Source organism: Protopterus annectens, chromosome 5.part0, assembly GCF_019279795.1.
Source record: "Protopterus annectens isolate FY-2018-M chromosome 5.part0, PAN1.0, whole genome shotgun sequence".
NCBI classification, from domain to species: Eukaryota; Metazoa; Chordata; order Ceratodontiformes; family Protopteridae; genus Protopterus; species Protopterus annectens.
This window is the reverse complement of record NC_056735.1, coordinates 382,197,892-382,210,316: the sequence shown is the minus strand read 5'-3', so window position 1 is coordinate 382,210,316 and position 12,425 is coordinate 382,197,892. Positions and strand designations below refer to the sequence as shown.

The following is a 12,425-nucleotide window of genomic DNA, read 5'->3' as shown; positions in this document are numbered from 1 at the left end:
CATAGTAAACAGTGACTGAATGCCCATCGTCACAAAAATCAAATTCTCAGTATTTTCAATGCTCTGAATGCATTCATATAAGTTTAAAACAAACTGTTTAGAATCCTGTAGAACCACCCTATTCAAATTAATAACAGGTCTCAGATGTTTCTCTATATATATAGATAGTGGTTCAGTGATCCAGCCACCACCAGAAACAATAGAGCACATGGGTGGATTAGAGAGAGGTTTGTGAACTTTCGGCAGCCCTTGTATAATCGGTAACAAAGGGTCAGATACAGTCTATTTGTGTAAAAATACAGTGTATTTTAAAGGTCTGAAGAAGCATTTTATGCAAAAGCGCTTACCTCATTGTTGGACATATTAAAATGTTTTTAAGAAAGGATTGTGTCTTATATTTATGCTGCCTTGGTCGCTCTATTACCAGTTTACTTGTGCTACATTTTAAAAATAGTTTTACAGTCATCAAAAATACAAAATATCTAGAGTTTAATTATACCAACTTACACAACATGTGAAAACTTTGCTTAAAAATAGCTAGAACGACAATGATTTAACATTTAGAGAAATTTTAACCAGTTTAGAGAATTAAAAGGTAAGAAAGTACAATACAAACAGGAAAAGCAATATGAAGTGGGAGAAAAATAGGGTTATGGCATACTTAGAAAAGAAGGTGAAAGAAATTGACTGAAGTAATGAAGTGAGTGAAGAAGGTGAGTAAGGAGGTATAAGGTATGAAGAGGTATTTGTTCATATTTAGGGATACAGTTTATCTTGGGGTGGAGCAAGAGGAGAGAGACTTTTTGACTAGGAAGTCTTTCAGAATGTTTTTAAAGGACCGGAGGGAGGGTACTGACCTAATGGATACAGGTAAGGAGTTCCGGGCTTTAGCAACATGGTATGAGTACACACCAAGCCCAGCAGATTTGATAGGTTTGTAGACAGGGGTCTATATTAAATCATTGAAAGATGATTATCAAACAGTATTTAATTGGAAATGTCATTCATCGAAGGCCCTCACTTATTATGCATATACCAACTCAGTTTGCACTACAGTGGGGAAAGGGCAAATTTCCTGATTCCTACCGTAATGCAACCTCAGTCAGATTGGTTCGACAAACAGCATATTCGATAAAATGGCATTCAAAATGCTGTTCCACGATCTGATCTTTCAATGAAATAATAGGGACCCGCAGACAGACAGGAATTTTTGGTCATTGAATCATAGTGGCCAAGAGGGGACACAGATGTGCAGAGTAATGTTTACTGCTGTATAATGTTATAACTGGTACAAAGCTGTGTATATGTTAGTTGATGGGGTAGTACTAACCAATTTAGGCTTTTCAGTGCTATACAGTGGTGTTTTGAAAGGGGGGGGTTGCTGTGTTTCCACTTTATTATTAGCATTGTTCAAGTTTTACTTTTTGTGATGCCTGGAGGCTAGTAAGAATGGCAGCACAATAAAGTAGACACAGGAAGAAACAAGTAGTGGTGAGTAGAATTTAAAATTTCAAACTTTACTTCATCTAAAACAAAGAGTGAAAAGGTCACACAGAAAACAATCAGTCCCTTAGACAGTCTTCTGTCTAGATAATGCCCCCCCACCCTATCTGGAAGGCATCTGTGGTCACTGTAGCCATGAATTGGGGAAGAACAAATGGTCTGACTATCGTCACTTGCATGGACTGAAGCCACCATAGTAGATGCTTCTTGCAGATGTCCGTAATGAGGATCTTGTGTGACATGGGCGACTCCTGCATGGATCATTGAGCAAAGAGTAGCCATTGTAACACTCTAATGTATAGATGCACCAGTGGGACTAATGTTATTTCAGCTGCCACTGAACCCAGTACCTTGAGAACAAACTTTGCCTGTACTTTCTTCTTCATGAGCAAGATAGATATGTGATGGCGCAGCATTAGTACCCTTTTGTGAGGCAGTTTTGCTACTATGTCTCTTGTGTTTAAGTCTGCTCCTATAAAGGTAATATGCTGCGACGGCAACAAGGCTGATTTTTTGAAATTTATGGTAATGCCCAACTCTGAACAGAGATGAATGGTAGTGTCCCTTGCCTTGGTCAGTAGATGCTCGGTGGTGGCGGTTAGGAGGCCGTCTAAGTACAGAAACACCCAGAATCCTAGATGCCTCAGGTGAGCCATGACCATTGCTAAGCATTTGGTAAACACTCTAGGGGCTGCAGTGAGACCAAAGGCCAGAGCTCTGAACTGGTAAGGACTGGCTTCCAACTAGAAGGGTAGATATCTCCTGGATCGCCTATCCATCTTTATGTGATAGTACGCATCCTGAAGATCTACTGAGCACATCCAATTGTCTTGTCCCAGAAAAGGGAGTATAGACTGCAGTGTTACCATCCAGAACTTTGCTTTCTTTACTGACTTGTTCAGTTTGCTGAGATCCAAAATTGGTCTACAGTCCCCTATTTTCCTTGGAACTAAAAAGAACCTTGAGTAAATTCTGGATCCGACTTGGTCTGTGGGGACTTCTTGGATAGCTCTTTTTTCTGGAAACCTTTGGATTTCTAGGGTTGCTTGATCCCTTTGACTGGGTGGTATTGTCTGGGATGGATCTTGATGGTGGGGGTGGAAAAGAGAAAGGAATGTTGTATCCCCTAGATATGATCAACCGTACCCATTTGTCTTGAGTGATATTCAGCCAGACATTTGGGTACAGTGATAAGCTCCCCCCAACTGCCTCCAGAGGTGGACAGGTGGGCCTCCTTTCAGGAGTGCTGGAAGGGCCTGCTAGAGAATGTATCTCTGTCTCCCTGATTCTGCAGACCCCCTCTGCAGCGAGGGTGGCATCTTCCATTATTTCCCCTTCTGTCCCTGGGGGAAAATTCACCACGTGTGTCTGGCAAAGCTCTTTGGGACTTCTGGAACCACATTTTTCCACCCTTCTGACCTTTGGGATAAGGTCTGGTAGGGACGGAGAAATGTACTCCCACGGCAGACAGAGTTTTGCCTTCTTATTTGCACCTGGTAAGAGTCTCTTTTACTTTTGGCCCGAACAAAGATGAGACGTCAAAAGGGGTGTTAATAAAGGAAGACTTGAATGGTTCAGCAAACTCACAAAAACGCATCCAGGAATGTCTCCTCAGAGCTATTCCTGTGCCTGCTGCCCTACTCACTCCATCAGCTGCACAGGAAATGAGGCACAGTTTATTACAGAGTTTAAGGATGCAAGCTGAGAGTTTACATTGTCAGGCACCCCCGCAGCTGTAGTACCCTGGAAGGCATCTCCCAGCTCCTTGAGGAGATCCCTCTGAAGTCAAATAAAGTGGGATAAGTAATTCAGTGACCTAAGAGTAAAAGCCGCTGAAGAAAACATATGCTTCCCATATCTGTCCATCGTTTGAAACTCCTTATTCTTGGTGATGTCAGATTTATTCCCATAAATACTCTTTAAGGAGACATTATGTCCAAAGCTCTTCAAATCAATGACAAATTCACTCAAATCTGATTTCAGGGCAGGAATAAAAGTGAGCCCTCTTTCTAAAATTTCTTGTTCAGCTGCAGTTAATTCATGTTTCGAAATATTCACAACTAGTGATGCTGTTAATTCACGGTCTTCTTTCTCTTCCAATCCTGGCTCTGAGTCCGTTGATTTCTGTGGAAGGTTTGTTTAAAAACAAACGGCAAACTGGTAGCTACTGGGAGGTGTGCTACACCTTTCTTAGGAATAATTTCCGACTGTAATAAATTACTGGGTCCTTCTAGTACTGAGCTAGATGGTGTTTCATCTGACCCTTCATGCATCAAGGAAGCTGGGTTGTTACCTTGCATTTGTGGTTGCTCAACCTCAGTGGTCACCCTATTTAGAGTGTTAGCATTCCTTTCAGAAGTTACGTGCCCCTTGTCTATATTCAATACCAGAGTTTCAGATCTTATTTCTTCTCTGGGCCATTCAAAGATGTGCCCTTGTTTGAAATCTGCCACATCTCTACTTCATTTTTTTATTTTTTGATCCTTTATCTTAGAATCATACACATTCAGATTAAATTGTAGTATTTCTAACTTATTAATCTGATAGGAATTTAAATTTACCTTCTCTAGTTCCATCTGTTTTTCTCTTATCTGTTTTGCTATATCCACTTCCTCTGGTTTGAATTAATCTATTACTAGTTTCATATAACGAAAGCTAGTTTCCAGGTTAATAGCTTGCCATCGTGCTAACAGCTCTGGATGTTGATTGCCATAGCTGGGCATGCATTTCACTTGCATCCCTCTAGGTATAACCCGATGACGTAAACTTTCTTCCAAGTGAAAACGCTGCCGGATTAACCGTTTTCGTTTTAAATGCTGCTGTCTCTACTTCATTTAAAATCATATCGAAGCTATTACTATCAAATGTGTCATTGTTCCCAGTTGTTTCATTTGAATCAAAACACATATTCAGTAATGGATTAGCATTTACTTCTGACTGCTCAGAGCCTTTACTGCTTGAAAAATCCACATTCAATAGACTTCTCATGTTAAAATGATTACTTTACTTACTTTGTCCGCCATGTGCAGTGGTACAATACAAATTTAATAATATGAAAAAATGTATCTTCCATTGCTAAGGTGCAGCCTTAATAAATAAAATAATAAATAAAATAAAATAAATGAAATGAATGATATAAAATACAATAAAATAAAATAACATGAAAGCAAATCAGATAAAGTACAATAAGATAAAATTGGATAAAATATATACAACTAAAAACAGAATCCAATAAATGTAAAGTAAATATCAGTATGGATAAAGAAATAACAATAAAAATAATGTTAAAATAATGTTCATTTTATTTTATTTTATATCATTCACTTCATTTATTTTATTTTAAGGTATTTGATTTACGATATATTTTTTATCTTATTTTACTTTATTTTGTTTTATTTTATTTTATTTTTTATTTTATTTTATATCATTTTAGTTTATTTCAATGTAATTTATTTAATATATCTTTACTTCATTTTATCTTTCAATTTTCTCAATATTTGATTTGGGAGCATGTTCTAGTGAGTTGCTTGATTATTCACTACCACCCAGACAAGGCTTGGGCTTATACTGTGTGGAAGTTTTTTCCCTTCTCGGCTACAAATATATAGGATTATAGGCTATTATTCCCACCATCAGGGTAGTGCTACATGGCCCACCCTATGGTACTCCGGACACAAGCCCACCACACCATAGGATCCCCTGAGACCAAGCAGTCCAGCCACAAGGCTATCTCCCCCATGAGGGCCCTTCCCTAGAGGCTATCAGTAGCTTCTGATACACCTAGGACTCCCCTTGGGATGACAGCATTTTGATCCAAATGCCACTGCTGCTTTCGGGCAATGCGCCCTCTGAATATAGCCGCCACACTCTCACTCTCCCGTCTCACTCTCTCCTCCCTCTTCCCTCCTCTCTATTTCTACCTTTGGTGGTTCTCTGTCTACCTATTTTGGTTCTTGGAAGCACAAACCTACTGCTGACCTTCATCAGTATCATTTTTACTATCCTTACTAATGCCAGTCATTATTTTTTAGATTTTTAGATGTGTAAAGTTGTTTCTAAAATTATGAGCATAATACCGATTGATATTTATATTTATAATGAACAAGCATTTTGTACAAGTTTAAGAATCTGACAAAAATTATTCCTCCCTGAAGAATGCATTTCGAAAGTGTTGTGTCTCAACCTCTGAGTTTTCTTAAAATATGGGATTTAGAGAGAGCATGGTTAATGGAAAGCTATAATCCAAACAATAGCTCCCTCAAAAGTCCCCTAATCATTTGGCCTGTATCAGATATATATTTAAACGTGTTATTGTGGATGTAGATTTACTATGTTTTACTGTGTGTGTTGTTTGTTGTTTACTGTTTTTGATGTCATGTACCCCATTGAACCATTTATGCCCACAAACAGGCATTTGTAATTATAATAACTAACAATTAATCAGTTTGGTCTACTTTTTCTAAAAACTGGGGATTTAGCTTAGCAAGAAACTTAGCCTTGATACACAGACAAGTGAAACCTAGAAATGTAAATTGGGTGAATTTACCCCACCAATGAGAGCTCTCCCTCAGGTAGCCACACAATGGTAAAGCCCCCTACTCGGTGATTGGTCCAAAACAAAACATGCCCACTCATCCAGTGTATAAAAAGAGCAGTAACTTCATGCATGCTAGATTCTCACTCAGAGCAATGCAAGGAGGAAGACTGGAACTATAACCTGCAAAGACGAAAATAAAGAAACACAGATCAAATGCTTCTGCTTCTGGTGTCTTCTTTTAGAACAAACGAACGCCTTGCATTCTGACTGCCCACCACCTCGGCCTTTGAACTTTGATTGTTGAATTTGTGTGTTTATTGGTTTATTCTAATTTATTTTATTTTTATTTTATTGGTTTTTATCTTTAATTTTATTTTTGTTTTGATTTTTAAAAAGGTATATGTCTGTACTCTGTCCCTATCTCTTATCTGTATTAGCGAGTACCTCCACTTAAAGTCCTTGTCAGGACTAGAGAGGACCCCAAAAAAAGTCCTTTTAAGGACTAACTGGACTAAGACAGCTCAGGCCCTACAGGGGACCACAATGGTTCTTATAAGAACCCACGGGAGCCCTACCTGGTTCAGGGGTCGACTGTAATAGGTCTGGCATACGAGGATACACTCCAGGTTCATCTGGAAGGTCACTTAGACCACAAAGGTTCTTCTAAGAACCTGCAGACTACATCTGCAGGAGCCCAGCCTTGCATAAGGGGACACCAACAGTGATCTGATCTGACAGGGTACCTAGGGCAGCCCTTGTAAGGGCGACTTCAACTCTGACCAACAGCCATCTTCAGGGCTTCAACACAGACCTTATAAGGACTACAACAGTCCTCATCAGGACTACAATAGCCCTCCTTAGGGCTACAAGAGTCCTCACCGGGGCTACAATAGCCCTCCCCAGGGCTACAACTACGAGGACCTCCCAGGACAACTACAATATGAATCATCTACTGAAAAGTCCTTTTGATGACTACTTCCTGAGCCTCCAAACAGTGCGATTCTTTCTAGGTAGAATATTCTTCCCTTCCCTTCTGAAATATATAGGGGGGAGAAAAAACGCTAGAGAGGTCTCTAACTTAAATGATGATCTCCTTTAGCCTGAGGAGACATCTCTAACTTAAGCAATGAAACCTCAGAAATAGGGGAGTAAAAGAGGGGAAGGGACCCCTCTAACTAAAAATGGGCTAAAATAAAGGGGGCAAAAAATGAATCTTCTAACTTAAACAGATTCGTTCAGGACAAATTTAAAGTTAGATGAGGCTAGGGTAGAAGAGGCCCGAGATGACGGCCCACACAACCAATGATAAAAACCAGCGAAAAACAAACAGTAAGCACTTAAACTGCCAAGAGAAAGCTTCTTTGCCATGAACTAGAGAAAGTACAGTTGTGTACACCTACCATAAATGTAGATGTTCGAGTGTCTTCACTGTTGCAGTCATGACTGTAGGGTTCTCCCCTGCCGGCTGGCTGCCCTCGGTCGGCCAGAATCCCAAAGTCTGGGTCCGGCGTCGGCTGTTCAACCATGCTCCCTGATGTCAGAGCGCCAGGAGTATAAAGCTGACAGCCGACGCCATCTTCTCCAGTTTTTTTTGCCCCAGATGTCAGGAGTCCCAAAATGAAAAAGGTCCCATAACCTTTGCAAATACACCTCAAAAGAATGGTGAAAAGAAAGGAAATACACAAAAGTAAAAATAAGAGGGGACAGGAGGGAGGAAAACCCAGACTGCAACAGTGAAGACACTCGAACATCTACATTTATGGTAGTTGTACACAACTGTACTATGTTCATTGTGTTTCACTGCTGCAGTCATGACTGTAGGGTAGAATCCCAAAGCAGAAAGAAAGGGAGGTGGTCATAAAGAGGAAGGGGCGGCTAAAAGGCCCTGCAAGACTGCAGAGGCAAAGCCTGCCCTAGACTTAGAGTAGAGAGGTAGATTGTAGTGCTTAGAAAAAGTATGCACTGAACTCCAAGTTGCAGCTTCCAAAATGTCCTTGGTAGGAACTCCCCTGAGGAAGGCCGCAGAAGTGGCAGCAGCTCTAGTGGAATGAGTCCATATACTCCCTGGGATTTGCTTTCCATGGTGAGAATAACAAAATCTGATTCCATGAGCAATCCATTTAGAAATGGTCTGTTTTGAAATGGCTTTACCTTGGGAACTTGAAGCATAAGAAACAAACAATTGTTCTGATTTTCTGATGTCCTTGGTTCTGTTCAGGTAAAAAGTAGTTGTCTGTGTACATCCAAGGAATGTAAGATCCTTTCCCCTTTATTTTGAGGAGTGGGGAAAAAGGTTGGCAAGTGGATAGTTTGATTTAAAGCCACTTTGGAAACCACCTTAGGCATGAAGGTAGGATTAGTCCTCAAAGATACCCTGTCTTGATGAAAAATAATATAAGGTTCCACAGCCATAAGAGCTTGTAACTCTGAAACTCTCCTGGCAGAGGTTAGGGCTAACAGGATAGCCATCTTCCAAGATAAAAACTTGATGTCAGAAGAGGCAGCAGGCTCAAAAGGAGGCAAGGTTAGTTTTTCCAAAACATAGTTGAGATCCCAAGCAGGAATGGGAGGAGATCTAGGAGGTCTTAAGTTCTTAGCTCCTCTGAGAAACTGTCTCATGAGCTGGTGGGAAAAGATGGGAGGGTCTGTATTATAATTAGCAGAAATAGCAGAGGTATGTATCTTAATGGAAGAGAAAGAGAGACCCTTATGTAAGAGATTTGTCAAGTAAAGTAAAATTAAAGTAATGTTAGGAAGAAGAGGATCAGAATCCTGAGCCTGCATCCAGGAACAAAATCTTTTCCATTTTCCTGCATAACATTTTCTAGTGCTAGGACGTCTGGCTTCTAAAATGACATTGATAACCTGCTTGGGTAGTAAAGAAGAAATCAAAGGCCCTGGATTAACCAGGCCACCAGGCTGAGAGTTCTGACATGAGAGTGTAGAACCTGACTCTGATGTTGGAACAGAAGGTTCGGAGACTGAGGTAAAACCCAAGGGGGCTCCAGGCATAGGTTTTTTAGAGTTGGATACCAAAACTGCCGAGGCCAATTTGGAGCCAGCAAGATTATCATCTTGGGCTTGTCCTGTTTTATCTTCAATAAAACCCGTGGAAGAAGAGGAAGAGGCGGAAAGGCATATCCTGAGAGGTTCCTCCAACTGAATGACATGGCATCCACTTTCCAAGCTTCTCTGTGGAAAGTCCTGGTGCAAAAATTCTGTAGTTGATGATTGAGATGGGATGCAAAGAGGTCTATGTGAGGACATCCCCAGACTGCTGTTATCATCCTGAATATTTTGGTGTCCAGCATCCACTCGTGTGGATCCGAAAGGTTTCTGCTCAGACTGTCTGCCAGGAAGTTTTGTTTCCCTGGTAGAAACTTTGCTTGAAGATCCAGATTGCAAGCTAGAGCTGTGTTCCATAGATCCATGGCTAATCTGCAAAGGGGGTAGAAATGAGATCCCCCTTGCTTGTTTATGTACCACATAACTGTGGTGTTGTCTGTCCGTATTAGCAGTTGTCCTGGTTGTAAGAGATTCCTAAAGGCCAATAGAGCTTTCTGAACGGCTAACATTTCCTTTAAGTTGATATGCAGGTGCTTCTGATCCTTTGTCCAAAGACCCTGCAGACAATTGCCCTGAAAATGGGCTCCCCAAGCATAATCCAAGGCATCCGTGGTTAGAATTTGAGTGGCAGGAGGCAGACGGAAGGGTTTCCCTTTGTTTAGAGCACATGCCCTGGACCACCAAAGAAATTCCTTTTGAAGGCAAGGAAGGATGGAGATCAGTATGTTTAAACTGTGGCAATGCTGAGACCATACACTTTTTAGGTACCACTGTATTTTCCTCATGTGTAGTCTTGCATATGGTACGAGAAGGATGCAGGAGGCCATGTAACCCAAAGCCTGCAGGAATTTCCTTGCAGATAGTTGAGTTAGAGTTGCCAAGGTTTTGAAAGTTGAAGCCAGCTGTAATTGTTTTTTCGATGTCAGAAATGCCATCTGGGTTGTGGTGTTTAGAAGTGCACCCAGAAAAGTTATCTGTTGTGATGGTGTCAAATTTGACTTTTTTATGTTTACAGAGAATCCCAGGAACTTGAGGAGGTTCTGTACAAATTCTAGATGCTGGAGTAAGACATCCTTGCTGTCTGCCTGATTTAGACAATTGTCCAGATAAGGGTAAATTTGAATTCCCTTGAGTCTGCAGTAAGCTACTACTGGAGCCAGGCATTTGGTGAAGACCCTGGGTGCAGTAGACAATCCAAAGGGCAGCGCAGAGAATTGAAAGTGCCTCAATCCGGCCCTGAATCTGAGGTATTTTCTGCGATCCTGCCTGATGGGAATGTGTAAATATGCCTCCTTTAAATCCAAAGTTACCATCCATGTATCTTTGGACAGCATTGGAAGTAGCTGCTGTAGAGTAAGCATCTTGAATTTTGGAATCTCTAGAAAGGTATTCAAGACCGACAGATCCAGAATGGGTCTCCATGAGTTTTGCTTCCTTGGGACTAGAAAGAGCCTTGAGTAAAAACCTTTTCCCATCTCTGAAAGAGGAACCAGTTCTATGGCATTCATAGCCAAAAGAGCTTCCACCTGGTTTAAGGCCTCTGTCCATTGATGTTTTGGAAGGTCTGGCCATCCGCTTGGCCTTGGCAAGGTATGAAAATGGAATTTGTAACCTCTTAAAACCACATCCAAAACTCATTTGTCTTGGGTTATTTGAGTTCAATTTTGATAAAAAAGAGAGAGTTTTCCTCCGAGAGGGGCTTCCAGGCAAGAAGTTCCTGTAGCCCAACAGAGGGAGTCATTGAGTTTGTTTCCTTTGAGATTGTGACCTGTCCTCTCCTCCCCTAGGGGTGGAAGCAGTCCACTGTCTTGGTCTATAATCAGCTTGTGTTTGAGGCCTCCCTCTGGAGCGTCTATATCTACCCCTCTGAGGCCTGTCTGAAGTGGGAAAGGACCAATTTTTTGAAGGCCAATTCCTGCTAAATCTAGGTGGCTGTACTTGTAAGAAATCTTTAACTGTTTGCATGGATTTCGCCTTATCCTCCATCTTTTTAATCACCTCTTCAGCTTTTGATCCAAACAAAACATTATGCTGAACAGGAGCATCCAATAATTTAGCCTTTACTTGTTCAGGTAAATTTTGTTCCTTTAGCCATGCATGCCTTCTAATGACTGTGCCAGAGGCCGCAGCCCTACAAGAAGCCTCCAAAGCATCAAATCCACAGTGTAAACCATGCTTCCCAACCTGTTCAGTGGCATGCAATAAGTTATGTAATTCCTTATCATCTGCACAGGCAGAAATGGAAGTAAGCTTTTGTTTTAAGACAGACAAGAGTATGAAACTGACAGTTTAAAGCCCTAATGGACAAAGTAGCAGAAGTGTACACCTTTTTGCCCCATCTTTCTAAGGATCGAGAATCCTTTTCAGTAGGAATGGGATTTTTGTCAGAAGCAGCCTTAACTCCCTTAGGACCCTGAGAAATGGTTTCAGGGTCAGCAGCAGGGTTCTTGTATAAAAACTGATGGGAATCTGGAACCCTGTAATATCTATCAGGCTTAACAGGAGCAGGAGGAAAAGAGTCAGGGGTTAAGTTAGCCTCCGAAAAGGCATCATCCACAATATCCAAAACAGGAGGAATAGCCAGGGGTCTATATGTTGGGGAAGAAGAAGAAAATCCCTCAGTCTTTTCTTGGATTCCAAATACTCCTGTCCTTCCCAGTGGAAATGTTCCCTCATTTCATGCAAAGTTTCCCCAAAAGAGAAATCCTCAGGGGGAGAAGCTGAAGGAATGGATTCTTCAGCATCAGAATCCTCATAAGGAGGGAAAGAATATTCCTGATCAGAAGAAGAAACTGAGGAAACAGAAGCCTGATCAGAGGAATCATAATAAACATCCTGCCTTGGCCTTTTGTCTGGAGGGGGATGTGAAACCCTAATCATAGTAAGTAAATCCACCTCCATCTTGAGTAACTTTTTCTGTGACTTGGTAGCCGGTTCAGAAGAGGCCTGTGTTGAAGTCTTTGATTTAGAAGGAGTCTTTGCCTTTGTCTTTGGCTTTGCTTTTACTAGTAGCTGAGTAGGCCTGAAAACCCCTTCGGAAGCCGGTACCTGCACAGCGGCTCCGGACCCATCCGAAGGAGCATTGTCCGAAGGTCCTGCAACAGAAATATTTAAAGGCCTGGTTGGCTCCTCATGAGAGTCCGTTTCGGCCATCGGTTCTGAAATGGCCGATGACAGGGGCTGCAAAAGCACCTCACTGACGACGGCCGAACCTGAAGCTGGCTCTGCTTGTGCGCTATCATCAGATTTGGACCTCGGAGGCCTGTCTTTATCCTTGCGACGTTTGTGAACTCCGGTAGCCGGGACCTTATCCGACGAC

The 12,425-nt window shown here is 41.5% G+C and overlaps 1 protein-coding gene across 1 annotated transcript in view; it reads right to left on the bottom strand.

Annotated features, from left to right (window-relative positions):
• Positions 1-12,425, bottom strand: part of NME7 (NME/NM23 family member 7) — a 1,612,386-nt gene that overhangs the window by 395,167 nt on the left and 1,204,794 nt on the right. The gene's annotated exons all lie outside the window — the stretch shown is intronic.